Below are 18,572 nucleotides of genomic sequence, written 5' to 3'. Positions count from 1 at the left end.
CGACGGTGCTTTTAGCCTCAGCGGGGGCGCGTGCGAGGGTGGGGCAGTTAGTTTCTCTAAGATACGAGGTGGTTAGAGGGACGAGACAGGGATGCTCGCTTTCTCCACTGCTGTTCGCCTTGGCGGTGGAACCGTTGGCAGTGTGGGCTAGGCTGAGGTGATGGTACGGGGGGCTTCCCTTCAGGGGGATACAACAGTATATCTCCCTATACGCAGACGACTTGTTGTTCCTGCAGAACACGGATGAGGCAATGATGGGCACTGAACGGCTGCTATTGGATGTTGGAAAGGTGTCGGTTCTGCGGGTCAACTGGTCCAAAACATGTCTATTCCCGGCGCTTCCGGGGCGGGCGGTACCTGAGCTACCTTGGAGGGTGAGGTGGGAACCTGTGTGTCTGTCGTATCTTGGAGTTCACATCTATCATGGAGTCGCTGACATTCTGAAAGGGAATGTAGGCCGATGCATACGGTCTTTGAAGGGGAGTATGACCTTTTGGAGTGCTCTCCCGCTGTCGGTGATGAGAAGGATCGCTTTACTTAAGATGGTGGCACTGCCTCTGCTGATATATTATTTCAGAACGTTGTCTGTGAGGGTACCGAGTTCAGTATTTGCGACCTTGAAGTCCATGATAGTGGGGGTTCGTGTGGGGTTCCGGAAAACGCATAGTCGCCATCAAGATGCTGATGAGACCGAGAGCAGAAGGAGGGTTAGCGATTCCGGATTTGGAATTGTATTATATAGCGGCCAGGTTCATACACAGGCGGTAGCGGTGGAGTTCAGGGGACCTGATTCGGCGCAAGGTAGTAGGATCCCGAGGCATGTCCTGTCCTTTATGGTAATGCAACAGCGTTTGTCTCTTAGTGGTCTCACCCTGGAGGAGAAGACCCTGCGGCAATGTTGGAATAGGAGCCAACGGAGGGCGGGAGCGCAACACCCTTATGCACCGGAGATACCATTGGGCATGCTTACTGCGTTGCCACATGGGGGGGCTGGTCATCGTTATGGGACTGGGAACAGGCTGGGGTCCAGGTTCTAGGTGACTTATATGAAGATGGAGTACTTTTGGAGTATCAAGTGTTGCAGGAAAGGTTCGATCTAACTGGAGAGGGGCTTCCTGGAGCATGCAGCCTTAGTGAGTGCGATTCAAAAGCATTGGAAGGAAGGTGTGCTGGAGCCTAAGACGACAATGGCGTGCCAATATGTGATGATGGCTAGTGGCACATTCAAAGCGGTCACATGTTTGTATTCCAGGATGTTTTAATGAGGGATTACCTCAACTAGAGGCCCTACGCTTGAAATGGGAGTGGAGTGTGGGGCGACCCATACCGGAAACCACATGGGGGCATATCCTACGCAGGGCTTGGAAGGGTACTAGGAATGCGCGGTTCCAATTGGTCCATTTCTTCATTTTGCATAGAGCCTACCTGGCTCCTGGTAAGAATGTGGAATATTTTGGGACTAGCAATGCGATGTGTCCTAGGTGCGCTGCTGTAGGAGCTGATTTGGAACATATGCTGTGGGGATGCCCGAGTATGGGAACCTATTGGATTGAAGTGGGAGAGCTGCTGAACTTGATCATAGACCGCAGTTTGACATTTGATATGGCAGTGTGCGTGTTGTATTGGTTTCCCCACACCTCCAAGACGAAGTTTATAGATCTAGGGTTGGTGTTAGCTAACAGGGAGATCACGATGCGCTGGAAGGCGAAGGACGGGCCTAGTGTTAAGAGGTGGAAAGCTGACCTGCTGAAATGGGCCAGGAGTGAGGGGGCGGTTCAATTTCAGCAGGCGCGTAGGCAAAATAATGACAGGGCGCTGGAGTTGGCGTGAGCATGGGAGGCACTAGTACAGGAACTGCCTAACCAGGACAATACAGAAGAAGTGGAATAATTGATCGGAATACGGAATGTCACCATACAGAGAGGATTTTATTGAATGTACACATGCACTTTATATGTTGGAAGGGAGTAACAGCAGAACACACAGGCGGGTGGGAGGGGGGAAGGATGAGGGGGGTTTTTAGTTAGTTGATTGGTTTGGAATATTGTGCCCAGGTGTGAATAAATCTTACACGTTTTTGATTGGATGCACAAATGGACCCTGTTGGGACGCTGTGGGATACTATAACTATAGTAGGAGGTCTTGCATTAATGTGATACGACCGGATATGTATTTGGGTTACACAGCGGGGGGATTGGGCTGATGTTATTTGATATCACCTTATTGTTGCTTATGGAAAAAAACAATAAAAACATGTTTAAAAAACAAAAAGTTTTTCAGACCCTTAAGCCCACTATCACATGACGTGATTTGCGCCTCACAATTATGCTTCCAACTGTTCCTTCGAGTCTAGGACAGAAACACAATGCTAAGAACCGCAGCAAATGTGGTAACAATTCCCCTTTTACACAGTCCAGTTGGGTGTCTCTCCCTTATGGAGTTGAAACAGCATTGGCCCATCCCCTAAGTGCCTCGTCAAGAGTATGCTGAGCCTCTAGGCCCAAGCCTGGGACTTTCCTGCCTACCCTCCCCTGGGAGAAAAGAGAGGAATGCCGGAGCAACGGGCGGAGGTTCCCCCGCCCATTCATCTTCGGCCAGCCTTGGTGAGAGGAGACGCTTCTCGCAGATGTAGCACTCTGATCCCAGCTCTGAAGGTGTCTCTGCCCCACGACACGTTCTCTTTCAGAGTCTGTCCGAGCCTGACTGAGTCCAGAGCAGGGTTGGAGAGGGAGCATGGGGCGCTGGGGCTTGGAGTCCTTTGGATCAACAATGAGATGAAAGGGAACATATGTCATGTAGTCAATCTGGAACCTGCTGCTGAATGAACTTGGATACAGTACGGTGTAAGAACCAACAGCTGCGAGACAACGGACAGCTGGAGGGGGTGGGAACAAAGGGAATAGGGACAAAGGAGGGGGGGGTGGAGAACACGGACAACGGGAGGGGGCGGGAACAAAGGGAACAGGGACAATGGGAGGGGGCGGGAACAAAGGGAACAGGGACAACTTAAGGGGGGCGGGAGGATGGAGAACACGAAAACGGGAGGGGTGCTGGAACAAAAGGAACGGGGACACAGGGAGGGGGGCGGGAACAGGAAACTAAAAAGAAAGTACATGTAAGTGTAGCAAGTAAGTGAAGGGACCAGTAGCCATGGGAGGCTACAAATGACGACATGGCCTAACTAAGGCGGGACTAAGAAGCCAATTAAGGAATCAGACACCAGCATTTACAAATGGACAAAGGCACAAGCAAATACAAAATATGGGACCCGTACTTCTCCCCATACTGAACTACCTCAGATCTTTGCAGAGCAGCGCTTACGCGTTGGCTCACGCTCGACCTAAAAATGGCAATACTGTGTAAAGTTATTTTAGTGTTAGCATGGCATAATTTACAGGCATGCGCGATAAGGCCCAATGGTGGCAGAGGGAGGGTTGGCTCGGTGTTTCAGACCATCCAGAGGACACAGGAATCCGATAAAGCAAACAAAGCACTGGAGAAGACTGTATACCTAAAGCTACAGCTGTGCTTGTAGCTAAAGCAAAACTGCACGCGGAAAGACATGGATATTGACATTCATGTATTTGACGCCCTGTGTCTTGGGTTACAATATTCCTACCCCACTGTATTGTTTTCTAATTGTATTTGTATAATGCTTACTACCCCAAACAAAATGTTGAAGCGAATTGAGGAAAGTTGCAGGGGCGGCTCTAGGCTCATGGCGGCCCTGTGCAGGGAGCATAGGTTGGGGGCCCCGGAAAAGGGGGTCCGGGCGGGGGGGGAGCGTGGAGGCCAGTGAAGAGGGGGGAGGGTCAGGGTGTTTGGTAGTGGAACAGAGCTGGAGGCCGCCAAATCCCTGCCAGGGGCTGCCACACAAATATGTATCCATCCTCAGAGGATTATTATATTAAGGATATATATTGGCGTGGTGGCCCCTGGTGTTTGGTGGCCCTGTGCAAGTGCACAGCTTGCACATACCTAAGGCCGGGCCTGCAAGTTGCACCCTACCCTAGTACTTGTGGTTAGTGGGCTTAGTCCTGCACTGAGGATGCTGTTCTGTACATTTCATTTCCTCCATTTTCTTTGTGTTAGATTAGGTTGATAGGAGTTTGCTTTGATTATTAATGAATTCATGCGAAGGGAAGCTGTGATTAGCATATAGCCGAGAGAGGGTAGATACTGTTAGCAAGGAATGAAGGACAGTTCATGATGAAGAAAGGTATGGCCCATTTGCAGGAATATAGCGGAAAGCAAGTCAGACAACAAATGAGTAGAATTCAAGGAGAGCATGGCATGCACAGGATGGAGGATAAGAAGTCATTTGAAAGGAAGGAGAGAACATTCACTTGATTTAATTCAAAGGCAGGTCTCATGCAGGATTTTAGGAATTTACAGCTAGATTCATCAAAGAACCGTTTTGCGAGTCCTTAATAGCGATTATTAAGGAATCGCAATTAAGGACTTGCAAAACGGGATTCATGTAGGAATCGCTAAATAAATGCGATTCCTACACATTCCTTATTTGCGATTAGCAAATTGCTAATCGCAAATAAGGAATAACTCCCCATTCATTCCTATGGGCCTAAAGGGGGAGTATTCCTTATGGGGAGTATTCCTTATTTGCGATTAGCAATTTGCTAATCGCAAATAAGATAGCGATTTCAAGGGTGCCAAGGGTGTCCATAGGATACCCTACAGCACCCCTGAAATGCAAATTTACACATGTGTTGCGCACACAGATGTCCAAAGGACATGTGTGTGCGTAACATGCAACAGAGAAAAATGCACTAAAGAGCATTGTTCTATTTTTTCGCTATTTACCACGAAGTCAGACTTCGTGGTAAATAGCGGCCAAATATTGCAAATTCGCAATTTAAAATTGGTTAATGAATTGCATTTAAGGAATCTCTAATAGAGATTCCTTAAATGCAATTCCTCGCAAATATGCGATTTCCCAAATTGCGATTTTTGCATTTGGGATGATGAATCCCAAATGCAAAAATTGCGCTCGCAAAGGGCCAGATTCTCAGAATCTGGCCCTTTGCGAGCGCAATTTCCTTTCATGAATCTAGCTGTTACTCATTTTGGTATTCACAGAAGACACTTACCCCCAGATTCATCAGATTCATCAAGAACACATTTGGCGAAAAATACCGAATCGCTATTAAGGAATAGCAAAATGCTATGCATCAAGAAATCACTAAAAAAATAGCGATTTCTAATAATTCATTAATTGTGACTCGCAAATTGCGAGTCACAATTAAGGAATATCTCTCCATTCATTCCTATGGGCCTAGAGGCCTAGAGGCCCATAGGAATGAATGGGAAGACAATCTCAATTTGCTAATCGCAATTAGCGATTCGCAAATTAAGATTGCGATTTCAAGGGTGCAGTGGTGTCCAAAGGACACCCTGTTGCACCCCTGAAATGATGTGTGCACATATGTTGCGCACACACATGCCCTTAGGGCAGGTGTGTGCGCAACATGAAACTTTAAAAAATGCACTTTAGTGCATTTTTCAAAGTTTTTGCAAATTACCATGAAGTTGTACTTCATGGTAATTTGCGTGCCCTAATAGCGAATTCGCTATTTTTTTCACTTTCATGCATTGCATTTAAGGAATCTCAATTTGAGATTCCTTAAATGCAAAGAATCGCAATTTAGCGAATTCTTAATTAGCGATTTTTGCATTTGGGATGATGCATCCCAAATGCAAAAATACCGGTCGCAAAGGGCCAGATTCTCAGAACCTGGCCCTTTGCGAGCGGATTTTTGTTTGATGAATCTGGCTGTTACTGATTTCAGTATTCACAAAAGTTAGGAGTCCTAACTTTAGGACTCCTAAATGCCTTCTGTGAATACCGAACGTCTTAAAGTTAGGATTTTTCTCAGTTTAGGAGTCCTAAAGTTAGGACTCCTAACTTTACTACTCCTAAACTGTTAACATCCTCATTTTAAGACTTTGGGTATTCACAGAAGGTATTTAGGAGTCCTAAAGTTAGGAGTCCTAACTTTACTACTACTAAATTCAGAAAAATCCTAATTTTAAGACTTTCGGTATTCACAGAAGGCATTTAGGAGTCCTAAAGTTAGGACTTCTAACTTCTGTGAATGCCGAAATGAGTAAGTGCCTTCTGTGAATAACAAAATGGTAGTAAGTTTAGGATTTTGTCTTAAGTTAGTTCTGTGAATCGGGCCCCCAGATTCCATGTACTCCCAAAGTTTTTGATCACTTGTTTATTGTCCTTTTGAATCACACGTGAGATGCTTATGTTTTCAACAGTTTCTCATGCGGCAGATATGCCCATCCGGGCCTTTTTCTGTAGCACGCAGAATACATAAAACATCCTCAGTCGGTGATCTTATCGCACCCAATGCATTTCGGGCTGTTAAAAGCCCTTCGGCAGGGGTTCTCCACAAATAAAAGAACAATGCCATTAGATTCTAAGCTACGGACCTCTCTACCTTACAGTTTAAACCTGAAGTATAGAATACACATTTCATGCCAAATTTGATAGCTAGCCCGTCAACAGCGTTATTCCCACTGACAGCGTCACTACACGCTGTATCAATGGTACCTGGAAAAACCTCTATCAGGCTATATTACCCCACATCATTAATTCTCCCGGCTCTAAACTGAAGCCCCAAGGAGTTCCCCCTCACCTTTAGCCTCACACATACTTTGTCACTTAATACCACAGCCTGTTTGTTGTGAAGGAAGTTCATGGCGATATTGTCCTTTGTTTCCCCACTTCTGATTGTTTGAATTGTGGGGGCCTTCTTGGAAGGGGCTGACTAGTCTCTTGGCTGGGCACACCTACTGGCAGTATAAAAATAGACCTATGGCGCAGCCGCGCAGCGGACGCGCACAGTGCACGCGCCGGCGACACGCCAAAGGAAAGCCCGCCTGCGCCCGTCCCCGCCAGTTAGACGCCAGATGCCAGACATGCTGCCAATTGTGAGAGAGATAAGGTCACCTATACTCGAGAGAAGTTGTGGAATATTAGGAAGGTGGGAAGTGTCAAGTCAATTTTATTGTATAAAATTCTTAAAAATTATTACAAAAACGTTTCTAAAAGTTAAAAACACATATGTAACTATTACTTATATTAGAGTCTGTTGATCATATGAAGAATAAAATGAAATATATTTCCGTTTTTTGCTATAATTCCCTGTTCGGCTTGCTGTAGGAGGGATTGGGCTTTCATCATATATTTAACCCCCCTACATGCCAACATAGGAGATGAACCATCTAGCCATCGAATTACTGCTTGCCTACATGTCCGAATGTTCAATTTGTTAAAAATGTTCTTTAAAAGCCCTCTCCTCAAATCAGTAAGTGCCGGGCAAGCACATACTAAGCGAGTTAATGATTCATTTTGATATCCACATAGACGACAGTGAGAGTCAAGGTAACAATTTTGCCAGGATGGTAACTAGTCCTTTGAAAACTGTAGGCCTAATCGATGGTTTATATATCTTTGTTTTAGGAACCTATTGAAATGACTTTCCAGATACGTCTGTGGCTTTATCCCGGTGTATGAATTTATCACTGTCCACCCGTGTCGTCGTTTTGCTATACTTGTTTTATCTTCCAGATAGGATTCCCATTTGACAGCATTGTTTGTGATTTTGTCAAAGGTATTTCTATCGGGCATTGAGGCCCAGGTTTCTTCAATTCCTATACAGGTCAGGGATTGGGCCAAAAAATCTCCCCAACTATTTGGCACGTGTTGTTTCCGCTGAGTGGCGATTTCTTCCCAACACAAGTTATCCAGTGAGCCTTTTTCTGACGTTCGTAATTTGTGGCAGAGTTTCACAAAGGTTCCCATATTGCGAAACTTCTGGTTCAAAAGGCCAAATTCTAGACGAATCTGCGCCTGGGCTGCCGATTTGGGGATGTTTAGGGTGGCTTTATATATCTTTGTTTGTAAACTGTTTAACAGTCCCGCTTCCTTACCACACCAGGTGACCAATGCATATGACAAGGTGGGTAGGGATTGTGTTTTCATCACTTCCAGCAGATGTCTGTAGTTTCGGCAGCTTAGTTTTTTTTGCAAATATCGGTATGCATAGATCAAGGACTGTGTTTTTGCTTTTAGATCTGTTTTGTGTTATTTGTTTGTTTGGCCTCGCCCCAGTTTCAGACCTAGGTACTTATATGATGTTTCCTCCTTTATTGGGGTACTATTTGCGTACCATTTGAATGCTTTCTGTTTTGGACCCACGATTTGGACCACTTTGGTTTTGTCTTTATTTAGTTCCAAGCATTCGTGTTCCAAATAAGTTACCAAGTTGTTAATCATCCTTTGCAGGCCTATTGGCGTTTGACTCAGAACGACAATGTCATCCGCATACTGCAGGAAGGAGATTGGGATTTTTGACAGATAGGGAGGATGACCTTTCCCGACCTCCATGTGACTGACGATGTCTGCCATATATAGGTTGAATAAATTTGGTGCCAGTACACAGCCTTGTTTCAGGCCCTGTTGTGTTGTAATTTCGGCCGTCACGCTGCAACCGTCTCCCAATTTAACTCGAGCCCAGGTGTTACTATACAAGCTTATAATTGCATCCAGTAGTTTCTTCGGGAGGCCCCATGATCTCAGTTTTTCCCACAGCCTGGTTCTATTCACCCTGTCGAAGGCTGCTTGCAGGTCTATAAAACAAGCGTACAGTCTTGTCTTCCTTTGTGGGAAGTGATTGTTGGCAGGCTGGCAGGCTCATTATTGAGGGCCCTTTTAGCTGCTTGCAATGTAGATTCCAAGCTAGACTCACACACCAGTGCTTAATTTGTAAAATATTAAGTGCAGGTGCTAAAATGTTTGAAGGAGGCCACACGCACTTCCCTCAGCTCCACCCACTTCCTCCAATGGACCCACCCACTTACTATCTTGGCTCCACCTCCATCCTCAACTTGTACTGCTGAAAGCCAGATGTAATACCCAATCTGAATTTCAGCCAGGGAGCTTTCCTCAAGTATGATTTTGATAAGAGGTCTACCCTCCCCCAAGAAAATGTAGAAAAAAAGACAATCAGAAAGTGTATTTAAAGTACAATTTTTGAATAAATTGGCTAAAATGACTAATGCACGTAAGGAGACGCATGAAATATTCTAGTACCAATGACCCTCAGCATCCTAAGGGAATTCATTTCCCAACCAGTAACACACTGGAAGGCGCGTTTGCTGAGTGGTAGGGAAAAGTGGTGAGGGCTCCGACGGGCTCTCAGCAGTCCAGCTATGTGGTACTTACTAGAGGTAATAGGAGGGGTCCTTGGCCCCCCAAGGACTCTCAACAGCCAAGGGGACTTCATTCACCAACCAGTAGTTGGCTCAGAGGCTCCTTTGCAAATCAACCTACCTAGCAGATCTCCTGTCATATCAGGAGGTGTAAGCAGTAGCAGCTGGCAGGGAATGAGGCTTGGGCTTGGCTTGGGACAAAATAAAAAATACCTCTTAACTCTTCCGCCTGCCGCGTCTATCCTCTGCTTCTCCGGCAAGTCCCGGAACCAGGAAGCGCCCAGGCTCCCTATAGCCAATCACAATGCTGCAATTAAGCGTTGTGATTGGTCTGAGTGTCGTGGATCGGCCATCAGATGGAGAACGAGGGCCTGGGCATGTTCCCCACCAGACTGTGTAATGCAGCCTGGTGGGGAACATGAAAAGTGCGTATGACAATTTGGTCAGCCTGAGACGGCCAGCCCATAGTCATGTCCTCTTTGAGTGTGCAAACCACTCCTCTCCCTGTGCAACCACTACAGCCCTAACCGAGGCCTGAACCTGCAAAAAATACAATTATAATAACTATGTTATTATCATTTTATTTCTCCTGATCAAATAACAGTGGGGCGACACTCCTCTGCCTTAGCCCTGGGTGTAAGATAATCAAGAAGTAGGAATTATTTTCTGGTTCAACCTCTAGCACCTGGAACTTACTAATTTGCAAACATTTTATGGTGCAGAAAAGGCCCAAAGACCTACTTCTTCACAATGTATTTCGATGAGCCTGGTTCTTTCACAGTTCCATCATAACGGGACCGCATTGGCCCCATCTTCATTACAGGTTCAGAACTGACGGGGATCACCCCATTTAATTCATGAACAGACCATTTTCTTCAGTGCTCAGACCGAGACCTGGTTTGGGACACTTTATTTGCAGTTCAGGGCAACTGAAGTAGCTTTTTATCCTCCCACTCCATCTTGTTCTAGCTTAATATTTTCATGAATAGTGATCTTTTTACTATGTACAGCGCTTGAATACCTCATGGTGACATGACGCTGCATAAAATTATTTATAAAATAAATAACTAGTAGCTCGAGTGTGCAACAAGGCGTGCAACCATTTTGATTCTCTGACCTGATGCACATGGATAAGCCTTGTGCAGGAAAGATGGAAAACAACTCAACCCAGTGCTGAGGAGGCCCATAGTGGCGGAGACTATATGGTACTTACCTTGAATATAGCTCAGAATAGCTCGATTTGGGTGGTTTATAGCAAGATCAGACAGTGGCCTATAGGGCAATCAGACAGTGCCAGACAGGTGAGGCTGTTTTATGGCCTGCTGGGCTGGTTTTTACTGTTGATTTCCCTGATATTAAAACAAACATTTCTTGCATCAAGCCTATATCCATACATTATGGCCTCACAGCGCTAAACCGAACAACTGCTTCTATGTTGAGTAGATGCAGCTATCATTCTAGGCACTCGTAGGAGAGAGCCTGGTCCCATCTCTCCTAAATGTGTCACTTTCACAGATCTCCCTTGACACCGCCCTGGAGGGCCAGGTGCAGGGAGCGGGCGACAGCGCTCTTCTTACCATAGGACTTAGGTACTGTTGCCATTCATTTGCTTCGGTAGAGGCACATTTCACTCATCCTATTGTGGCTTAAGCCACCTGCTTCAGGCTTTCAGCAGTAAACAGGAAGTGACAGGAATGTTGTTGTTTTTTAACCACCAGCTAGTTTTATTTTTCTCCTTATGAATGCTAACCAGTTTGACCTAAAAACACTCCAAATAAATTTGTAGGCCTGAAAAACACAATTTCAAATATTCTTACACACCATGCATGGAACGTAAATGGACTAAATCACAGTTTGCCAATAGAAATATTATCGGTTTCTCTTTCACATACACAGGGAATAAAGGGTAAACAGACTCAAAGAGCATTCAAAAGAGCGATAGCTGGAAGGATGAGCACATATAAACACCAATCCATGCAATCAGAAACACATGCACCCACGAGAAACCACAGAAACCTACACAACGAAGAACTCTCACATCAGTGCATGCTCCATACCATACATAACACATACGCGTGTGACGCAGGAAGTCACAAACAAAATGCACACAATCGCCCACTCAGTCAAATGAAAACTCAAGTCAAAATGTAAGATGAAAAAAACACACAACTGACTATAGGCACTGACACACAATGGATCCCACACGGGGAAAAAATGCAGATAACGGCAGATATCTGAATAAGTAGCCTATGGTATCGCATCCTTTTAAACTATGATGGTGCAACACAGCACATCATAAATGCACAGAGAAGAAGGAAAAGAGCATTAAAATCGCCAGAGTCCTAAGAAGGAGTTGTGTGTATTTTTGATGCTAACATTCGCCACATTCAAACAAGATCAATACCCACGCACAACAGGCGCTCACAGTGGGCCCGATTCACAGAATGAATTTAAGAATCAATCCTAAACTTACAACTATTTTGGTATTCACAGAATGCTCTTACTACTTTTGGTATTCACAGAAGTGAGGATTTTGTCTTAAGTTTGTCTTACGACAAACTTAAGACAGACTTAAGACAAAATCCTAACTTAAGTTTGTCTTAAGACAAACTTAAGGCAAAATCCTAACTTCTGTGAATACCAAAAGTAGTAAGTTCATTCTGTGAATGCCAAAAGTAGTAAGTGCATTTTGTGAATACCAAAATAGTAGTAAGTTTAGGATTGAGTCTTAAGTTCATTCTGTGAATCGGGTCCAGTGGGCCCAGGCCACGAGCATCAGCAGACAAAAGACAAGTAAAAATGTATAATTTCTGGCCTGCTTCTGCTGGATTGAGTTCTGTGCACGTCGTGCGAGCTGGTAAAATAGTGATCAGCTGCTTGAAATTCCGCAAAGGACAACGCATTAGGGGGCATATTACCAAGCAATAGCTTTAATTATATCGCTGCGCTCCGACGATTTTTACCGCTGAGATACCTTGATATTATCAAGGTTTATCTTAAAAGAGGTAAAAATCCTGCGAAATGCATGAATATCGCTGAAAAATCAGCGATATTCATGCATTATCGTGACAATGCTCTTAGCCATGTTATCCACCTTCCATTGGATAACATGGCTAAGAACTGCTCTGGGCAGGAGTTAGCTTTTGGAGATAATCGAGCTTAGCGCAATTATTTCCAAAAGTAGGTGATAGGAGATAGCGATGTTAGCGACTGTTTCCAGTCGCTAACATCTTGGCACGCCCACTTTGCATGTCATTAGCGATAATTATCGCTGACAATGAAAGTGGGCCCCAAGATGATCGCTATCTCCTAATAGCTGTCGCTAACTGGTGTTAACGACAGCTAGGTAATAGGGCAATAAAATTATCGCCGCTTTAGCGGGAAAAATTCCCGCTAAAGTGGCGATAAGGCCCTTGGTAATATGCCCCTAACTTTCTTGTCTGGCTGAAAACTCAACTTTCCAGGACCCAGAGTTCCTCAGTGCCTCGCCCCCAGCTCCCCCATTAGCCCTCCTTCAACCATAATATGTAGCCAATCCGAACAACATGCTCCTTGAATGGCAGGCGTCAACTACTGAAATCAATAACATGATGCAGTCATCCTGCCTGGAGCTCGGTGGGCCATCCTCTAAAGACATGTGGGGGAAACAGGCATGCATCCGAAAAGAAGGAGGTGAAAGGGACAGGTAGGTATATTTATATTTAATAATTACTCGGCCCATCATAGGGGATATAAATTCAATAGCCCTGGCCCGGTCAAGTAAGTGTCGGTGCTTAGCACCGGAAAGCACCAGCACAAATTAAGCACTGCTCACACCACTATCTTGCCACCCACTTCCCAGATCTAAAAAATATGTTAGCATATTCAGTCTCAACTGCTGCTCTTTAGCCAAACATCACGCGGATGTTCTGGATCTGCTACAGGAGGCCTCTCCAGACGTCCTCTTTTTGACCGGGACATGGCTCTCGGATGACATGACTGCTGAACCTGGCCTTGCGCTCCCTGTGGGGTACAGTTTTCTTTAGAATTAACAGAGCAACTAGAGGTGGGGTATAGCTATTATTTTTAAATCATGCTATTTATGTTTTTTTACTAAGCAGAAGTTCACTGGCTGTGAAAGTGGTTTAAGGTCACCCTGAGCCCTACCTACACCTTTTCTGGGCTCTTGATATATCGGCCTCCAGGACCGTCCCTAGTTTTTGGGGAAGCCCTGGCAGATATGGTCAGCACTTTAGCAGTTCACACCGCCAACTTTACTATTTTGGGGGATTTGAACCTACACTTAGACAAAGTAGAGAACATTGATGACATGGCGAACTTTGCGGCCCACTTAGCAGCCTGCCAATTGTTACAGCTAGTAGCGGGCCCTACGCATATTGCAGGGCACTTATTAGATTCAGTTTTTACTAACATATCCCACATCATAATGCACACACTGATCAGGTTAGGTTGGACAGACCATTTCTTGGTTTCAATGTCCCTTTACGATGTCAGTCCTGCTCGGACTGAGGGTCAGCTTTCCACTTGGAAACGGCCGTGGCACAAACTAAATTGGGATCATCTGGAAGCTTGTCTTTTGGCTCCTTGCCTGAATCTAGCTGAAGATTCCAACTAAGCGTACAGAGCATTCTCGGATTGGATAGAGCACCCACTAGACAGCTTAATCCCAATGAAGCGCTCAGCCAATCGCAAAACCAAATCACGACCATGGTTCAAGACTGAACTCACCGATATGCGTAAGGGATGCAAAAGATTAGAACCAATATGGAGAAGAGACTTTTGCTCCACGGCCAAAGTCATCTATCGGGCAGCAATTAAAATCTACCATAAGGCCATATATCAGGCACGTGCAGTTTTTATCTCCAACCAAATACGTGAGAGTACTAATCCCTCTAAGAGTACATTCTCCATTCTAGCCAGTCTGCAATCTAAACAAACCGCAGCTTGGTCTACCATTAAGTCCAATAAACAGTGTGAGGACCTTGCCCTCTTTTTTGTGGAAAAGGTGGACGCTATCTATCGGTCCTTCCTGACCACTTATAGCATCCTGCAGGAGTCATGCAGTTGTGAACAGGCTAACACCCTCCACACCTTTTGGCCAATTACGGCTGATCAACTCTCTGCTCTTTGCTATAAGATCAAGTCAGGATCTCCTGCTGACCCACTTAAACCTGACCAATTTAAGAAAGTGCTGTCGACAATTTTGTCACCCCTGAATCAGTTGATAAATGGTTCCCTTAGAACAGCTGCGGTGCCCAGGGCCTGGAAACAGGCTAAAGTGATTCCTCTACTTAAGAAATCTACACTTGATCCAGCCAGACCGGAGAACTACCACCCTATTTCCTTGGTCCCTTGGGCAGCTAAGAACACAGAGGCCTATGTGAACTCCATTCTATCGGACTATCTGACCGCTCATAACCTTCTGGATCCCTCTCAGAATGGTTTTAAGGCCGGGTCATAGCACAGTGTCTGAACTTCAAGCGGTTACAGAACACCTCTGGTCAGCTGTCGTTGAGGGTCGAATGTCGGCGCTGATTCTGTTAGATCTGAGCACCACTTTCGACACAGTGTTGCATGACATACTGTTGCGACGCCTTGCGGAGGCTGGAATTATGGGCTCTGCTTTGGAGTGGCTGGGTTCATATCTTCATGAGAGGTCATTCACGTCAAACATCTAGTTAAACAAGGGATAACGGAGGGCTCCTCCCTTAGTCCCCTATTGTTTAATATTCATGTTCAACCTTTTAGCGGCAGTTGCCAGCAGTAGGGGTCTGACCATGGCCTCCTACGCTGACAATACTCAGTTGGTGGTGGCACTCTCTAATAACACCGAGCAGGATGCCCTCAAGTTTCAGGGCGACCTTGCGGCAGTGGCCGAGTGGATGAACAGCAACTGCCTCCAACTGAACTCTAACAAATCAGAGGTATTGTTAGTTGGTAGGGACCATGGTTGGTGGAGTGATCTCTGGTGGCCAACCATTCTCAATAAACCCCCTTCTCCCAGACAGGCAGTAAAAAACCTTGGGGTATGGCTCGATTATTCCTTAAATTATCGAGTCCAAACAAAAAAAAACGTCCAGGACATGCTTTGGACTCCTCCGGGGACTTAGACCCCTGTTCGACTTTTTCAATGCCTCAACGCGTCAGGTCATCATTCAGGCGATGGTTTTGTCAAGACTTGAATATGCCTGCTCACTTTATTTAGGGTCCAACAAGGTGGAGGTCTTGAGGTTGCAAATGGCACAGAACGCAGCTGCTAGAACACTCTTAGGTCTACCCAAATTCTGCTCTGTGTCTAATGCTATCCGCCGTCTGCACTGGTTACCGGTGGCCACATACTTTGAATTCAAAGCCTTAGGTATTTCTTTCAAGGTTTTGAAGCTGGCCACACCTCCCATTCTGGCTGATCTCTTGTTGCCTTATGCCCCCGCACGATATATCCACTCACAGGGTCACAATTGCACAAAGAACAGGTGATGGACATGATGCAGAACAATGTCATTCATTCACCCCAGTACAGGGATCTGGGCCTAAATCCATCGTTTTTTTGCTCACCATGCCATTCCAGTTTGAACCCAGCCATATGCAAATCAGTCTTGACCCTGTGCCCCATGTGAACAGTCCAGCCCAAACTGCCAAGCCGGGTACTTCCTGGACTGGAAACAAGCATCCAAGGACCGGTTTCGGGCTCTCACTCACAGGGTCAGCATCTGGTGGTGGTTCTCCGGCCCCGCAGAGCCTGGGCTGGTGGCCCCTCTTTTCGTTACAGAGCCGCCACCCTTTGGAACTCACTTCCTGTGCAGATCCATGGCCTTGACAACTACTTTGTATTTAGAAAGTCCATCAAGACCTACCTTTTCCCTGCTCCCTAGTCTCCTGCTAGCTCTCTGTTGTATTGTCTTTCATGCATTAGCGCCGGGGCGCCCACTTGCTGGGGCAGCTGTCACGCTTTAGAAGCCAAGATAACATAACGTAACGCTGACCCACATCACTTTCTCCCATACCTTACTGATTTCTTTCAATTTCTTCCCAGCGTTCTCTTCTTTTACGAGGCAGTTTACCGAACATGGCTAACTTCCCTCTCTTTTAACTAGTATAATGTGACTCCGCCCCTCATAATACACCAATCACAACCACCCGGCTGTTATGATGCCTATCTTGAATACCTCCACCTCCCATAATTCATTGATTCAGTCATGGCGTGATTGATGAACCCACACTGATTCCAAAGTTGGATTTATCAACACATGCACACAGAGGACACCTCAGAGGTGGCCCCTGAAACAACCTAACATAGGTGGGCTTACTGACCGGGTTTAGGCAGCCTGATACGAGAGACAAATTACTGACCCCTAAGGGTGAGGGCCTTCACTCCCGGGAGGCCACAAACCAAGCCGGCTCGTGGAGGGGGGTGATTAGCACCCCTCCCATGATTGACCTGTAGATTAGCCTGCCCAGGCAAGGAAGCTTCAAAGGAAGCTCCTCCAACTAGGATATGTGACTCTGGTTTCTCTCACAGGACAGGAAGCCAACCCCCACGGGCTGCTGCACTTTTGGCAGGACAGGTGGGAATATTAGTTACATTAGAAGGGGTGCCCAGAGTCAACCAGCACCACCCCTAGAGTGGGACAGGCAAACATGACCCTTTCGTCAAATACTTCCATCTTGTCTTGAAGAGAATTAACCAACCCGGTTCAGGGTTATGCCTACTTCCCAACCAAAGAGGTCATAGAAAGATGTAGTCACCTTTACGGTAAGTAGCCTTTTGGCTACTACCTGGCACTCTCTCGAATGCCCCTAAATTCAGTATTTAGGTGGCACCCCTGGGTCAAAAACCTTGGATTCTGATGAACTAAGAAAAAAAAGGACACCAAAGATGCGCAAAAGCAGAGAAGACTGAAGAGAGCATGTGACTGGGCCCCAGCAGACCTCTTTGGAAACTGTGCCAAAGTCAACTCGCCCTGCAGCTGTTGACTCCAGAAATTGGGAGGACTGCCAGTCTTTGAAAACGACTCACGACCTCCCAGGCACAGTGGATCTGTTCTGAATCAACTCCAAAGAAAAGACTTTGAGGCCTCCGGAACTGTCATAATTTGACTCCTGAAGTAACTACTGCACCTGCTGGACCGAGTTGAAGTGATCCAACAGTGCAAAAATGGTTCCTCAGCCCTCCAGAGTTTGTTTCCATTGTAGTTTCACCTCTCCTTGCCTCCTCAACTATGCCTGGAGCCTCTGCACGCAGCCCCCTCTGCCGTGACTGGTCTGGAAAGAAAAACCTGATGCCTAAGTACACCTCTGCACCCGTTGCCTCTGGGCCTTGGAGAAGAGCACCAAAGGTGCCCACTCTTCCCCGAGCATGGCAAGGCAATCAATCAATCACTGCATTTCTAAAGCACGCTACATACCCGCTACTGATCGAAGAGCCAGGTCTTGAGAAGTCTTCTGAAGGCCAGCAGGTCCTGAGTCTGTCATTGGCTAGTAGGGAGGCCGTTCCAGGTCTTGGCGGCAAGGTAGGAGAAGGATCTGCCGCCGGCGGTTGTTTTCCGGATGCGAGGGACTGTGACGAGGGTGAGGTTGGCTGAGCGGAGGCTTCGGGTGGGGATGTGGAAGCTGAGTCGGTTGTTGAGGTATGTAGGTCCGGTGTTGTGTAGAGCCTTGTGTGCGTGGATGAGGAGCTTGAAGGTGATCCTCTTGTTGACGGGGAGCCAGTGCAGGCCTCTCAGGTGGGGTGTGATGTTGCTGCGTCGGGGGACGTCGAGGATCATGAATGCAGAACAATGTCGTTCATTCACCCCAGTAGAGAGATCTGGGCCTAAATCCATCGTTTTATGCTCACCATGCCATTCCAGTTTGAACCCAGCCATATGCAAATCAGTCTTGACCCTGTGCCCCATGTGAACAGTCCAGCCAGAACTGCCAAGCCAGGTACTTCCTGGACTGGAAACAAGCATCCAAGGACCGGTTTCGGTCTCTCACTCACAGGGTCAGCATCTGGTGGTGGTTCTCCGGCCCCGCAGAGCCCGGGCTGGTGGCCCCTCTTTTCGTTACAGAGCCTCCACCCTTTGGAACTCACTTCCTGTGCAGAACCATGGCCTTGACAACTACTTTGCATTTAGAAAGTCCATCAAGACCTACCTTTTCCCTTCTCCCTAGTCTCCTGCTAGCTCTCTGTTGTATTGTCTTTCCTGCATCAGCGCCGGGACGCCCACTTGCTGGGGCAGCTGTCACGCTTTAGAAGCCAAGATAACATAACGTAACGCTGACCCACATCACTTTCTCCCATACCTTACTGATTTCTTTCAATTTCTTCCCAGCGTTCTCTTCTTTTA

The sequence above is a fragment of the Lissotriton vulgaris genome, chromosome 8 (assembly GCF_964263255.1).
Source record: "Lissotriton vulgaris chromosome 8, aLisVul1.2, whole genome shotgun sequence".
Lineage (NCBI taxonomy): Eukaryota > Metazoa > Chordata > Amphibia > Caudata > Salamandridae > Lissotriton > Lissotriton vulgaris.
Note: the sequence above shows the minus strand (reverse complement) of the source record.